The sequence below is a fragment of the Helianthus annuus genome, chromosome 13, assembly GCF_002127325.2.
Source record: "Helianthus annuus cultivar XRQ/B chromosome 13, HanXRQr2.0-SUNRISE, whole genome shotgun sequence".
In the NCBI taxonomy this organism is placed as follows: Eukaryota; Viridiplantae; Streptophyta; class Magnoliopsida; order Asterales; family Asteraceae; genus Helianthus; species Helianthus annuus.
The window spans coordinates 61,475,690-61,491,558 of record NC_035445.2 but is presented as its reverse complement, the minus strand read 5'-3'; the positions used below and the strand labels follow the sequence as shown (position 1 = coordinate 61,491,558).

The following is a 15,869-nucleotide window of genomic DNA, read 5'->3' as shown; positions in this document are numbered from 1 at the left end:
CCGATGTGAGGAAACTAACCTCGCCCTTAACTGGGAAAAATGCCATTTCATGGTAACAGAGGGAATAGTACTCGGACATAAAATCTCAAGCGAAGGAATGGAAGTTGATCGAGCAAAAATTGAGACTATATCTCGATTACCTCCTCCATCCTCCGTGCGAGCAATCAGAAGTTTCCTAGGGCATGCCGGATTCTATAGAAGGTTTATCAAAGACTTTTCGAAAATCTCAAGACCTCTAACAAAATTGCTTGAAAAAGATGCACCCTTCATCTTTGACAAGGAATGCAATCAAGCATTTCTAACCCTCAAGGAAATGCTAGTCAATGCACCTATCATGATAGCACCAGATTGGAAATTTCCTTTCGAAATCATGTGCGATGCAAGCGACTTTGCTGTTGGAGCAGTATTGGGACAAAGAAAAGAAAAACAGTTCCACCCAATTTATTATGCTAGTAAAACTCTAAATTATGCACAAGAAAATTATACAACTACAGAAAAAGAGTTACTAGCGGTGGTGTTTGCTTTTGATAAATTTCGTTCTTATCTTGTTCTTTCTAAAACAATAGTTTATACAGACCATGCAGCCATCAGGTACCTCTTCAAGAAGCAAGACGCAAAACCCCGTTTGATAAGGTGGATTCTACTCCTCCAAGAATTCGACATTGAAATCAAGGACAAAAGAGGAGCAGAAAACACTGCTGCAGATCACCTCTCACGCTTAGAAGACCCAGCTTTGGAGACAACCAGGGACGAGCAAATCAACGAAAAATTTCCCACGGAGTCCCTGGAAATGATGGAAAGCAGACAAGAACCATGGTATGCCGACTACGCTAATTTCTTAGCCAGCGGTATAGTCACCAAAGGATGGCCACATCATCAAAGGAAGAAATTCTTTGCTGATGTAAAGCATTACTTTTGGGAAGACCCCTATCTTTTCAAAATGTGTGCCGATCAACTCATCCGAAGGTGTGTCCATGGTAACGAAGCACGAAGAATACTCCGTCATTGTCATGAAAGTCCATACGGAGGACATCATGGTGCCGCAAGTACCGCAAGAAAGGTATTTGATTCGAGATTCTACTGGCCAACCATTTACAAGGATGCACAAAACCTTGTAAAGACATGTGATGCTTGCCAAAGATCAGGTAATATTTCTTCCAAAAACGAAATGCCTCAAAATGGCATACTCGTTTGTGAAATCTTTGATGTGTGGGGACTCGATTTCATGGGACCTTTCCCACCTTCAAAAGGAAACAAATATATACTTGTGGCAGTCGATTACCTGTCTAAATGGGCAGAGGCCGAAGCTCTTCCAACAAATGATGGAAGAGTAGTGGTAAAATTCCTAAAAAAATTGTTCTCTCGTTTCGGGACACCAAAAGCTTTAATAAGTGATAGAGGTACCCATTTTTGCAATCATCAACTCGAAAAAATATTAACAAGGTATGGGGTCTATCACCGGGTCTCAACAGCATATCATCCTCAAACAAATGGGCAAGCCGAAGTGACGAATCGAGGTTTAAAACGAATACTTGAGAAAACCGTAGGGATAAATAAAAAAGAATGGGCTGACAAACTAGACGACGCTTTATGGGCTTTTCGAACCGCTTATAAAACCACTATAGGCACAACCCCATATAAACTAGTCTATGGAAAAAGTTGTCACTTGCCAGTAGAAATCGCTCACAAAGCCTACTGGGCAATAAAAAACGTAAACTTAGACTTAGAAGTTGCCGGTAAGAATCGATTTTGTCAAATAAACGAATTAGAAGAACTTAGGAATTATGCATATTCTAACTCCGAAATTTATAAAGAAAGAATGAAAAATTTGCATGATAAATATATTAAATCTAATGAATTTCGGGTTGGAGACCAAGTTCTATTGTTCAATTCGCGACTTCGATTGTTTCCTGGTAAGTTAAAATCTAGGTGGTCGGGACCTTTTTCAGTCACCCATGTTTTTCCACACGGTGCAGTAGAAATTAAAACTCGAAATGGGATACCATTTAAAGTCAATGGCCAACGGCTGAAACTCTACAGAGGATCCATTGAGGATGAAGAAGAGGAAATCGCACTTCAAACGGTCAACGAATAAACTCATACCCGACATGTTACAGGTAAGTATACATTCGAAACCAGTAAAATCATCTAACCACTATTCGGAGATAAGGGGCATGCACACGAGCACGTAAAAAAAAAAAAAAAAAAAAAAAAATTCAAAAATTTCACCCGGCACGGGGCCGTGTCCACTGGACGCGGGGCCGTGTCGAGGCGACTGTCGGGATAAAACCCTCTTTTTCTATCAGTTACACCATTCCACACGCCCCGTTTCGCCGAAAACTCTCTGGTATAGAGCGATTTTCTGCCGATTTCGAACGTTACCACCAAGCCTAACAACGTCAAGGTATGATTCTATCCTTCTTAGTAGTTAGATTAGTTACTTGCATGTAGTTAAAACATCAAAAATTGGGGGAAATCTAGGGTTCTTCATGTTCATCCGGATCGAACTCAAAAATTTTTGATGAAAATTGTTAGTAGTAGTTTAGAATAGAGTAGTAGGGAGTAAATAGACATGTATTGTTGATAGATTTGTCCGATTTCCAACTAAAAACACAAACCCTTGTTCTTGAACCGAAAAACACAAAATTGAAAGGGTAAATGGTTTGATTTTGGAAAAATGACACTTAGGGTTTCATTTTCGGGGGAAACCGCTGCTATTAGGCTAAAAATTTTCAGGTTTTCGAAACCGGGACGAAAAAATGAAAATTAGGTGTTACAGACGCCTGAACACGAGGCCGTGTTCGCTGAACACGGGGCCGTGTCCAGCACACTGTTTGCAGTTTTCAACCCGAATTTCCATGTTTCGCACTAACTTTCGCTGTATTCTTTTCAGATGTCCAAATTCACACGGTTCAATGCCAGCGAACTTGACGCCAGGGCTCGCTACGAGGTCCTACAAACAAGGCCCGAAGAATATCCAAGGCGGGCATGTACCGATCTTCTGACAATGGTAAACCAACTGGACCGCTTCAACAACATAGTGACGGGTCCACTGCACGTTGCATTGACTACCCGACTTCGGTCGGTCCATCAATGCACATTGGAGTTCTATAGCACGTTCATCTTCAGCTCGAGACGCGACCCGTTTGATCACGAGGCGGTCGAGTTTCGATGTGGGGGTACGACCTATAGAACCTCCATGGCGCAGTTCGGATCAATCATTGGGCTGTACAAAGACGAAGAAGCGGGGAATGAAGAGAATACCGGGGGATTGCGAGACTTGGACGCAACAGAACGCCAAGCCGCATGGGCTCAAATCGGTGAGGGGATCTACAACTCCAGCAGCACAAAGAGTACCAAACTGAGAGACCCGTTATATCGCTACATCCACAGGCTCCTCACGTACTCGCTGAACCAACGTCACGACAGTAGTGGCGTTGTTGGGGTTAGAGATTTGGTTGTCCTTCACTGCATCCACAACCGGAAGCCTCTCGATGTTCCTTACCTCCTACTGCGGAACATGCACTTGAACCGCCTTGCCTCTGCTCCTACACCAATCTTCTTCGGGGGATGGGTGTACCGTCTTTTCAAGCACTTCGCAAACATCCCGAAGTCCTTCGAAAGGAGTCCATGGTCGGGACGGGTTGATTACCATATCTGCCGGGCCATGAACTTACTCTAAGAAGCGGAGGACGGGACGGTGAGCTTTCAGAGGACGCAAGGCTACGCATGGAACCCGCAAGAGGCTCTAGTTCTTCATGCACCACCTCCACAGTACCAATACCCTCCCCAAGGCGAACAGGGTCAATCCTCCTCTCAAGGAGGCGGTTTTCCTAATTTCCAAAGTTTACATGATCTTTTGCAGGAAAACCTCATGTGCACCCGGAACACCTACAACCTCGCCAACAACACACACCTCCGGGTAGGAGCTATCGAACGCAGTGTCAACGATATACAAGATGATATCGGTAGCATCCGGGAGTACATGGCGAGGCAGGGAGGCGGAGGTGAAGACAGTGATGAAGATATGGAGTAGGAGGCTGGGAGGAGCAAAGGGCTAGCTGGTGATGAGCCCACAGGTTTGATTACCCTTCTTATCCATCGAACAATTAATGGCCTGCGTGCCATTTGTCAAGACAATTTACTTTCCTTAACTACTTTTTATCTTTATTTTGTTTTTACTTTATGTTTGGATAATGTTTGATTATGGTAAGATTAGGATGGTTTGTGTTTGGTTGGATGGTATTGAATGCTTGAACAGGTGCAATGCAAGGGTTAGAATGCTAAACATTAGCACTCGCAGCCCTAGGAGGAAGAAACCGGGAGAAAACCCTATTTTTTCTGGCTTACAGACTGTCCACACGGGGACGTGTCCAGCCGACACGCCCCCGTGTCCATCTCCCAGTTCTGCTGTTTGGCTACTGACCTGCAGATTTTTGTCGGACACGTGGCCGTGTTCACCCAACACGCCCCCGTGTTCACCCTCTGTAAGTTTTTCGTTACTGGCAGTTCGCCACGGGGCCGTGTCCAATGGACACGGGGCCGTGTCCAGAGTGCCAGTAACACATATCTTTGTTTTTAAACACACTTTTACATATTCTAATCAACCAAAAACTTTATTTTTGGACACATTGAGGACAATGTGTAAATTAAGTGTGGGGGGGATGCTAAAACCTTGGAATTTTGCAAAATCCTAAAACAAGCCTTACACAAAACTCTATTGGAACCGCTAAACACCCCAAATTTTTTCAAAAACTTTTTCATTTTTTTATTATTTACTTGTCTTAGTTTAAGTTGGGAATAACAAGTTATAAAAGGGTTATATTTTTACAAACTTACAACCGATAGCGTCGTGATAAAAAGAACTAACATAAGAAAATTATGAACCGGTATAACAAGTCTAGCTAAAATTCGATTATATATGCTTAGTCACATTAAAAACCCATTCCCACAAAAAGTGAGTTTTGAGCCTTTATTGAGCATAAAAATACACATATTTAGATTAAATGCTCATTTTTCGTTTCTTGTGTGAATAGCCGCTCGGTCTTTACATATCTAGAACTTGCCACGACGATACATTCCCGGTCCTTACCAACTTAAACCCAAGTAAGTAAATGATGGAGGCATTAGGACTAACTATTTTCTTTCAAAACCATTATTTTTCAATTTTTTTACCTACCCAAAACCCCCCTAGAAAACCCCTTTGAGCCTAAACCTTTCATTTCATTACCCCCAAAACAAATTTTTTTTTCCCACCAAAAACCTTTTTTTATTTTTTTCACCTTTATTTTAGTAACAAACTCGGTTTTTCATAAACATACCCTTTACGTGACGAAAAAAAAAATAAAATAAAAAAAAAATGAATGAAGTCAAAAACAAACATAAGCTACAAAAAGCTTGTTTGGAGAAATACTTCAAAAATAAATGTCACCAAAAATAAGGTATTTCACGAAAACCGACAATTGTTACGATTTTCGCCCTTTTTACTAACCACTAACCAACCACCCACCTTTAAACCCAAGCCTTCACCCCAAAAGACCTCTTGATATTTACAAAGGTAAAAAGTTAAAAAGGAGGAGGATTGATCGCTTGGCAAGCATATGGAGAATGTAAATCCGTGCCGCTCTCGAGCGATTCACTTAAATATACACCTTCGGCCGAGTGATTGAGTGATCTCCCGTGAGGTATGTGAACTTGTATATAAATGGAATTTTAATAAGGCATGCTATGCCCAAATAAGTAGTTTATCTTATGAAAAGTTCAAAATAAGCCACGACGAATAAGATTGTAAATAAAATAAAAATAGAACCTATACAAACCTTGGATTCCCGACACTCTAGGACAAGTTAAAAAACTTCTCTTCTACCTATTCCATTTGGGAGTGTAAGCCACATTAAAAGAGTTTTGCTTGAGGACAAGCAAAAGTTCAAGTGTGGGGGTATTTGATGTGTGTAAAATGCAACATATAAAACACATCAATTAAGGCATAAAACTAACCCTTTTTAAGTACTAATGTTGGAAAAAGAGTGTTTTTGTCTTCCTTTTGTATTTTCAGGATGAAATGAGCTCAAAATCACAAAAGAAGCAAAAAGACCACTAATTCTACCATAAATACAAGAAAAGGGACAAAAGTAAACTGCCCGGACCCTCAACGGCACCTCCCAAGACAAAGAGAAGAGAACAGAAGTCTGAACACGCCCCGTGTCCAGTGAACACGGGGGCGTGCCCAGGAAGCAGCAGAAAAGACAAACCAGTAGAAGCTTCCATTGCTCACCACGGGGCCGTGCCCAGCGGACACGGGGGCGTGTTGAAAGTACAGCAGGCGCATTAATTGTAATTCGCAATTACAATTAATGAAGAGAGAGAATGTCAGACGGGCACGGGGCCGTGTCCAGCGGACACGGGGCCGTGTCCAGCGTTCTGTTCAGCCTATAAATAGAGGAGCTTGGTTTCATTCTCTCTCATCCCTTGGCACACCACCTCTCTCACACTTCATCCACCACCCATCACCACCATAACACCATCATCCACCACCATCATCCATTGTCCATCATAGAGTGTGTGAGTCGTCTCGGGATCCAAGATTGATCGTAAGAGTTCTTGACAATCAAGGCCATGTTTGCCTAAGTCTCTTACATCACTTGGTGAAGACAAGTGTTTAGTATAATACTTTTTATTTTTAATCTTTTGCACTTTTTATTTGGTTTTGTATTAATGACTTTAATAACTAGTTACTTATGTTGAAGGTGATCTTTCCTTATCGTTTGTCCGTGGTGTCTTGGCATTATTTTACTGTCTATATAAAATAAAAGATTTTCACCATTCATATCTCCACGGTCTATATGGAGGTATGTTGGCTACCTGGTCGGGGGTTAAGGGAACGGTTTGGTAAAGGTCTTGCCCTTGTTCAGCGTTTAGAGGTCCTGCTTGGGACCTGGGTCAAATTTAGTAGGATCTCCTTCAATGCCCATAGGTATTGGATGGCGGGGATCCAAACTCTTTGACCCCCTCATAAGCTAACTACTATTAATACTATAACCCGGCTATTTAGGACTGTATCCCTGCTGACTCAGACTACTTAGCCGAGGGTAACGTCACCGCCGAAAACGGGGCCTACCATAATTTGCATTAATAACTTAATTCATTATCTTTCAATAATCCGACCCTTTAGGATTGTATCCTTGCTGACTCAAACTACTGGGTTGAGGGTAACGTCGCCTTCGAAAAAGGGGCCTACTACAATAACTAAGATAATCTCTTAAACAAGTGCAAAAGTGCGAAAATAATCAAAGGTTATACTAATACACGTGTCGGATCCAAGTGATTCATCTTGTCTATCTGTTTTTATTTTTCAGCATTTAGTTAGTTTTTATTTTTCTTAGTTTAAAACATTTTTCTAACTTTTTGATTTGATTAGACGTTGAGGATAAACCGGTATTAAAAGCTCTTGTGTCCTTGGACGACCTCGGTATCTTACCAACACTATACTACGTCCACGATGGGTGCACTTGCCCATATGTGTGCTTAGTGTTAGTAAATATCGTGTTTTATAAATTTAAAACTTGGCTAAAAGTGTAAAAAGGGCTTAAATATATATCTAAAAACATATATACACTAACACGCATCACCTTGCTTCTTTTTACTTTCCTTAATTAGAAAACGTGCCTTGTATTTCTATTTTTGGAAGCTTGTTTCCTTTTGTAATCGTATTTCGTTTCAAGCCATTGTAAATATAAAACTTCGATCGTAATGAAATTCTATTTTTATACATGCTTATACGTGTTGCAATACTTGGATTATACGTTACCAACCTCGAATGCATACGCGCAACCGATACTCGACATACTGGTACTCATAACTTATACATGCTTGCTAACTATTAAATACGTGGTTAAAATTCTAGTAATAATAATAATAATAATAATAATAATAATAATATAATATAATGATAATAACCTTAACATCAACGAAACGAAAGTTGATGTTTTCTTTCAAATGTGACTTTGCAAATATACATATTAAGATTGTTTTTTTTTTAAATAAAATATATATAAAGAATCAACACAGCCTTGCGGCCGCTAGCAAGGGTTGGTATTGTTGTTTTGTTCTAACTTTTAACCATCAACTAAATGTATTAAACACCACTAGACAATTATATTAGTTCATCACCAATACAATATACATACTACACTTTGCAACCACTTAGTTTAATATTCATAAACAAAAAAATAAAGATACTAATGGCTGAAGACAGCCTCTATTGGCAAGCCTTATGGCTTTTTTTGGTTGTCTTTCTTTATTATTATTTATTTAATAACTCACAATCAATTTGTATGTAATGCTAATTTGATTTAGTGGTATGTATATGATAAAATAAGATGGCATGACATATTAGATACCATAACATAAGTCAACACAAAAAAAAAGAAGTATATGGGGGCAGAACATACAAAATCAGAGGTTAAACCTCAGTGAATAAGTCCCTGGAACTCCGGCAAATAGGCTACCGAACAGCCTTATGGCTAAGTTTTATTGTTTTTTTATTGTTAAACACCCAACTACTTGCATTAAATGTCAACCAACTTAACCCTAATCTTTTCCTCTATAAATACCACTTATAATCAGCCTCCTTATCATTTTACAAACTCAAATCTTACTCTCAAATCATCCAAAATCACAGCTGAATTCAGAAGTTCGGACAGAAGCATACCCCTTCACTAAAACAAGCATAACTTTCTCATTTCTTGTCCGATTTACTCGATCCTTTTTCCTACATGTTTGGCTTGACCTTAGCTTCGATTCCATGGGTGTTTCTCAGTGAATAAGTCCCTGGAACTCCGGCAAATAGGCTCCAAAGTTCAATGTTTTCATTTATCTTTACTAATCCTTGTTCAAACTTGAGTTTAACTCACTCAAACCCACGTCCTTATGCTTATAACCACTTCTATGGTTAGTTAAGCTTAAAAACGGGGCCGAGTCATACAAAACCAGAGGTTAATCCTCAAATACTTTCTGTTTTATTTAGGGTTTTTAACCCACAAGTCATGTTCAAGCTTCAAGCTTGATGAAGGTGTGATTATGGACCAACTTGGGTTGTCCAACATTGAATCCCCACACTACTTGATGATTTCTCTTAGTATAATTGTTTCTTATTTTGGTATTGATATTAGTTCATGACCCTCCTTGTATGTTTTTACATCAAGTGTAGTGGTGAACCATAAGAGGTACCAAAATGGAAGCTTGTTCTTCCTACCTCCTACATGAATTCTATGACACAATAGAGGTACCTAAATGAAGATTTATCTTCTACCTCATGCTTGACTAATAGACTAAATAATACTTATACATATATATACTATCCGAACCCTTGATGATGGACTTGTGTTCATTCGTCAAGATATTAGAATGACATCATCTAAGAAATAAGACTTGTTACGATTCTAATGAGTATATTACTCATGAAAACATTAACCCTTGAGGTTTCATAGTGTCAAGAACAAGTACTTGGTGTTAAAGGATGATTACTTTCGATACCTATATTCTTGTGTTTTAACTTCCTAAATCCCTACACGAACATATTCAACCTTCTAACCTCATCAACTTCGTCACATTGGATAATCGGAAAGCATATGCAAATTTGTGAGTATACTCGCAATCCCCTTTTTATGTTTACCACTTTTGGGGTGTAACATGTTACCTTATTAAATATACACTTAAACTTATTCTTTATACAATGCATGAAAATAATCCTTATACATGAATATTATGTTGTGATACTTGATGCTTACGTGGACCATACTTATGTGATATGTTTTAGTCATTAGCTTTCACGAGCCTCCATTCGACATGTATAGCGCTATAGCAGTAACGCACCGCCCCCTTAAACTTGTGGTCATGTCGAATTAACAAAACTTTCTTGCGTAAACAGAGGATTGGCTAGAAATATTGCATCCCATGTTAGGTTGATCTTGTATAAACTAAGTTGCCATGTGGATTCGTTTTAAACTTTTATACTTATACTTATGCTTAAACTTGTATACTCGCCTTTGCTTTTGCATTGAATTGTATTTTAAACATGTTACAGGTTGAGGATTGATGATGCTACGAAAATGGATAGCAAAGATGCCTAGATACTCATTTAGACGTTTAGGTTTAAAGTGTTGTATAAATTTTGTTATGTTATGTTGAACAAGGTTGTTATTTGAATTTCTTGTAATGCTTTGACAATTTATCTATGAAATGAAAATGGTTGAATTAAATATTGTCACAATTAGTGTTATGAAGTCTCTTGCAATCTTGAACAACTTCCACTTCGATGATTCCACCATTGGTTGGGGTGTGACAGATTGGTATCAGAGCCATAACTATAGGGAATTAGGAAAAGGAGGAATGCTTTAACTTAGTCTATAGTTTTAGAGCTTTATCCTTATGTTTTTCTTGAAACTACTTGCATGCTACCTTATTTGCTTTTATTCTTAATCTTTTAAACATATATGTCACTTATGTGTTAACACTTGACATGCTATATGATGTGTGTAAAATGCAACATATAAATTACATCAAATGAGGCATAAAACTAACCCTTTTTAAGTACTAATGTTGGAAAAAGAGTATTTTTGTCTTCCTTTTGTATTTTCAGGATGAATTGAGCTCAAATTCACAAAAGAAGCAAAAAGACAGCTAATTCTAACATAAATACAAGAAAAGGAACAAAAGTGGATTGCCCGAACCCTCAACGGCATCCTCCCAACCAGAGAAGATAAGTCAGAAGACTGAACACGCCCCGTGCTCAGCCAGCACGGGGCCGTGCCCAAGAAGCAGCAGAAAAGACAAACCTATAGAAGCTTCTATTGCCCACCACGGGGCCGTGTCCAGTGAGAACGGGGGCGTGGCGAAAGTACATCAGGCGCATTAATTGTAATTGCGAATTACAATTAATGAAGAGAGAGAGTATCAGACGGGCACGGGGGCGTGTCCAGCGGACACGGGGCCGTGCCCAGCCCTCTATTCAGCCTATAAATAGGAGTGCTTGGTTTCATTTCAACTCATCCCTTGGCACACCACCTCTCTCACACTTCATCCACCACCCACCACCATCACAACACGCTTCATCCACCACCCACCACCATCACAACACCCTCATAAGTTAACTACTATTAATACTATAACCCGGCTATTTAGGACTGTATCCCTGCTGACTCAGACTACTTAGCCGAGGGTAACGTCACCGCCAAAAGCGGGGCCTACCACAATTTGCATTAATAACTTAATTCATTATCTTCCAATAATCCAACCCTTTAGGATTGTATCCTTGCTGACTCAAACTACTGGGTTGAGGGTAACGTCGCCTTCAAAAGAGGGGCCTACTACAATAACTAAGATAATCTCTTAAACAAGTGCAAAAGTGCGAAAATAATCAAAGGTTATACTAATACACGAGTCGGATCCAAGTGATTCATCTTGTCTATCTGTTTTTATTTTATTTTTATTTTTCAGCATTTAGTTAGTTTTTATTTACTTAGTTTAAAAATCTTTTATAACGTTTTGATTTGATTAGACGTTGAGGATAAACCGTTACTAAAAGCTCTTGTGTCCTTGGACGACCTCGGTATCTTACCAACACTATACTACGTCCACGATGGGTGCACTTGCCCATATGTGTGTTTAGTGTTAGTAAATATCGTGTTTTATAAATTTAAAACTTGGCTAAAAGTGTAAAAAGGGGCTTAAATATACATCTAAATCATATTACACTACACACGCATCAAGTTTTTGGCGCCGCTGCCGGGGACACAAGGATTTTTAGAAAGTTAGGAATCAACGGCGTAATCATATTTTTATTTTCTTTTTAATTATTTAGGATTTTTCTTAGTTTTTCAGCTTCTGCAGAGCTCAGCACGGGCCGTGCCTGGTCGGACACGGGCCGTGCCCAGCATCGTTACTGGCAGTTTTTAGTTTTCCAAGTTACAGAAGGCTGACCACGGGGCCGTGTCGGTGCAACACGAGGTCGTGTCCAACTTTCCAGTAACTGGGATTTGGAAAACAATCACTGTAACTCCGACCACGGGCCGTGTTCGCTGAGCACGGGGCCGTGGTGAACCTTCTGACCAGCATTCTTTTCTGTTTTTATTGCAGGACTTGGAACCAGACGCCATCCTACATAGTGTATGAGCTCCAGTTCTAATAAGGACATAAAAGAGCCTCTAGAAGAACCCGAACGCTTTCTCAGAAAAAGACTAAAAGCTAAAAACCAAGAGAAAGTTTCGGGTGATCCACCTCCAATGGCGGACCAACGTACCCCCATGGATTATCTACGACCCACCGTAGGTAACCTAGGCGCCGCTATCAATGCACCGAATGTTGAAGCCAATAACTTCGAACTTCGGCCGCATTTGATACAAATGCTCCAAAACTCCGCAACCTTCCATGGGCTTGCGGACGAGGATCCCCATCTACATATTACTAATTTCTTAGAAATACGTGATACCTTTCGGATCAATGGAGCATCAAATGACGCCATCCGCCTCCGAATGTTTCCTTTTTCACTAAAAGACCGAGCAAAAGCTTGGCTCAACGCCCTCCCAGCTGGATCGGTAAACACCTGGGATGAACTTGCCCAAAAATTTCTATATAAGTATTTCCCTCCCGCTAAAACGGCTAAATTAATGACTGAAATTAATACATATTAACAAGAGGACGGGGAATCCTTATATGAAACTTGGGAAAGGTTCAAGGAGCTATTACGCAAGTGTCCACATCATGGCCTTGCAATATGGCAACAAGTATCCACTTTCTATAATGGACTGTTGCCACACACAAGGCAGACACTTGATTCTAGCTCCGGGGGACTTTTAGGTAATCGCCGCCCGCATGAAATATATAACCAAATTGAGGAAATTGTCAAACCAATTTTCAATGGCACACCCCCCGAGGCAATAAATCTATTGCCCCGGGCGCCCATAAGGTTGATGAAAGCACTTCTTTACAAGCCCAAATCGAGGCCCTTTCTTCAAAGATAAAAAAATTAGAAATGACAAAAATAGTCTCGGTTATGGCTTGTGAAGGGTGTGGTGGGCCACATGAAAATTGGAGTTATATGAAAGAAACAGACGATCAACAAGAATCGGTAAGCTACATTGATAATAGACCTAGGCCGTCGGGTCCTCCAACGGGCACTTACAACCAAGGATGGCGAAACCACCCAAACCTTGGTTAGAGAGAACCCGGCAATAGTAGTAACCAACAAACCCAACGAACAAACTTTCAACAACAAAGAAATGAGTCACAAAATTTCACTCAACAACAAGGTGGACGAGAAAGGCTTGAAGATACTGTATCTCGCCTCATCTCCGACACTGAAAAGAAAAACTCGGAAAGGTTTCTACAATTAGAATCAAATTTTAGAAATCAACAAGCTAGTATACAAAACATAGAAAAACAACTAAATCAACTAGCTCAAAATTTTTCCGAGAGACCACAAGGTGCATTACCAAGCAATACCGAAACAAACCCAAAAGCGCAAGTTCATCTCATCACGCTACGAAACCGCACCGTGGGGCCTGCAGAAGCGCCACCACCGACAGAAGAAACGGTACCCCCGCCTCTGCAGGAGAAGAACTCCCCTCCGTCACCAGAACCTACCAAGGCTCCTCGAGTTCCGTACCCCGGTAGGTTAATCCGTCAAAAGACCAATGAGTAATTCGCAAAATTCGAAAGTCTATTAAAACAATTGCATGTCAATATTCCTTTTATTGATGTCCTAACCCAAATGCCCAAATACTCTAAGTTCATGAGGGACTTCCTCACTCATAAAAAGAAAATTGAAACTTTGCAATTAGTTAACTTAGGCGAAGAATGCTCTACCCTCGTACTCAACAAACTTCCCCAAAAGAAAATCGATCCCGGAAGCTTCACGATTCCCTGCTCAATCGGGAACTCCTCCGTTCGTAATGCACTAGCCGACCTTGGGGCTAGCATTAACCTCATGCCCTCATCAATGTTTAAAAGACTCGGCCTTGGAACAACGAGTCCTATAAAAATGAGCATACAACTTGCTGATCGATCCGTCAAATTCCCGCAAGGTGTCATCGAAAATGTCTTGGTAAAGGTAAGCAAATTCGTCTATCCAGCCGACTTTGTCATACTCGATATGGAGGAAGACACCGAGGTCCGCCTCATACTAGGGAGACCATTTCTTGCCACCGCACAAGCAGTGGTAGATATGAATGACGGATCACTCACCTTGAGGTACGGGGATGATGAAGTAAAATTCGGAGTTGGGAAGAGAATAGAAGACGACGACCCGGTCAACTACATGAAGCTTATTGATTCAAGTTTGGATGCTGCTCTCTGACGGTGTAACATGGGACGCCAAGCATCCCACTCAGAAATTATATAACCTCACATTGGGTCTAGCCAACGACCCTTATAAACGTGGCGCACCACGGAGGCATTCCGCGGAACTATCCTTAGTTTAGTTTAATCTTTTAGTTTTAATTTGCAGGAATAAAACACACTCATGGTGGTAAAGGATGAAAAGGGGAACGAGAAAAATGGCCCCATGCACAAGAACAAGGCAACCCGACACAAATTTCTCCATTACAGAAGGCTCAACACGGGCCGTGCCCAACCAACACGGCCCTGTGCTGAACCCCCTGCAGAAAAATGCCCAGTTCAGGTAACTGGACACGGGCCGTGTTCACCAGACACGCCCCCGTGTCCAGGCTTCCGTCTCATTTCTTAAATTTTTGTTACTGGCACCTGAACACGGGGCCGTGTCCGGTCCCCACGGGGCCGTGTCCAGACTACCAGTAACATAAATCTTTGCTTTTTAACACCACATTACACATCCAGTCAACCTAAAAATTTATTTTTGGGACACATTGAGGACAATGTGTAATTTAAGTGTGGGGGGAAGCTAAACCCTTGAAATTTTGTAAGTCCTAACAACAAGCCTTACACAAAACTCTATTGGAACCGCTAAACACCCCAAATTTTTTTCAAAAATATTCATTTTTTTTTACTTGTCTAAAGTTTAAGTTAGGAATCCTAAGATTAATAAGGTTATATTTTTACAATTTTACAACCGAGAGCGTCGTGATAACAAGAACTAACATAAGAAAATTATGAAACGGCATGACAAGCTTAATTAACATTTGATTATATATACTCGATCACATAAAAACCCATTCCCACAAAAGTGAGTTTTGAGCCTTTATTGAGCATACAAATTTACATCTTTAGACTAAATGCTCATTTTTCGTTTCTTGTGTGAATAGCCGCTTGGTTCTTACAACTCTAGAACTTGCCACGACGATTCATTCCCGGTCCTTACCAACTTAAACCCAAGTAAGTAAATGATGGAGGCATTAGGACTAACCTTTTTTTCTCTCTACACCATTATTTTTCAATTTTTTTACCACCTACCCAAAATCCCCCTAGTTAACCCCTTTGAGCCTAAACCTTTCATTTCTTTACCCTAAAACCTTTTTACCCACCAAAAACCCTTTTATTTTCACCCTTTATTTTAGTAACAAGCTCGGTTTTTCGTGTGACTAAAAAAAATTTAGAAATAAACAAACAAAGCTATTAAAAACAAAAGCTTGTTTGGAGGAATACTTCAAAATAAAAGTCACTAAAAACAAAGTGTTTTACGAAAACCGACGCTTTTTACGCTTTTTACGCTTTTCGCCCTTTTACTAACCACTAACCCAACCACCCACCTTTAGCCCAAGCCTAACCCTTCACCCAAAAAGTCCTCTTGATATTTACAAAGGTTTATAGTTAAAAAGGAGGAGGATTGATTGCTTGGCAAGCTTATGGTAGGAATAAGTTCCATGCCGCTCTCGAGTGATTCACTAAAAATACAC

At 40.2% G+C, this 15,869-nt stretch overlaps 1 non-coding gene across 1 annotated transcript; it reads right to left on the bottom strand.

Annotated features, from left to right (window-relative positions):
* Positions 1-12,659: 12,659 nt before the first annotated feature.
* Positions 12,660-12,766, bottom strand: LOC118486009. The gene has a single exon (XR_004877866.1). It is a non-coding gene; the product is annotated as a small nucleolar RNA R71 (small nucleolar RNA).
* Between the last annotated feature and the right edge of the window lie 3,103 nt (positions 12,767-15,869).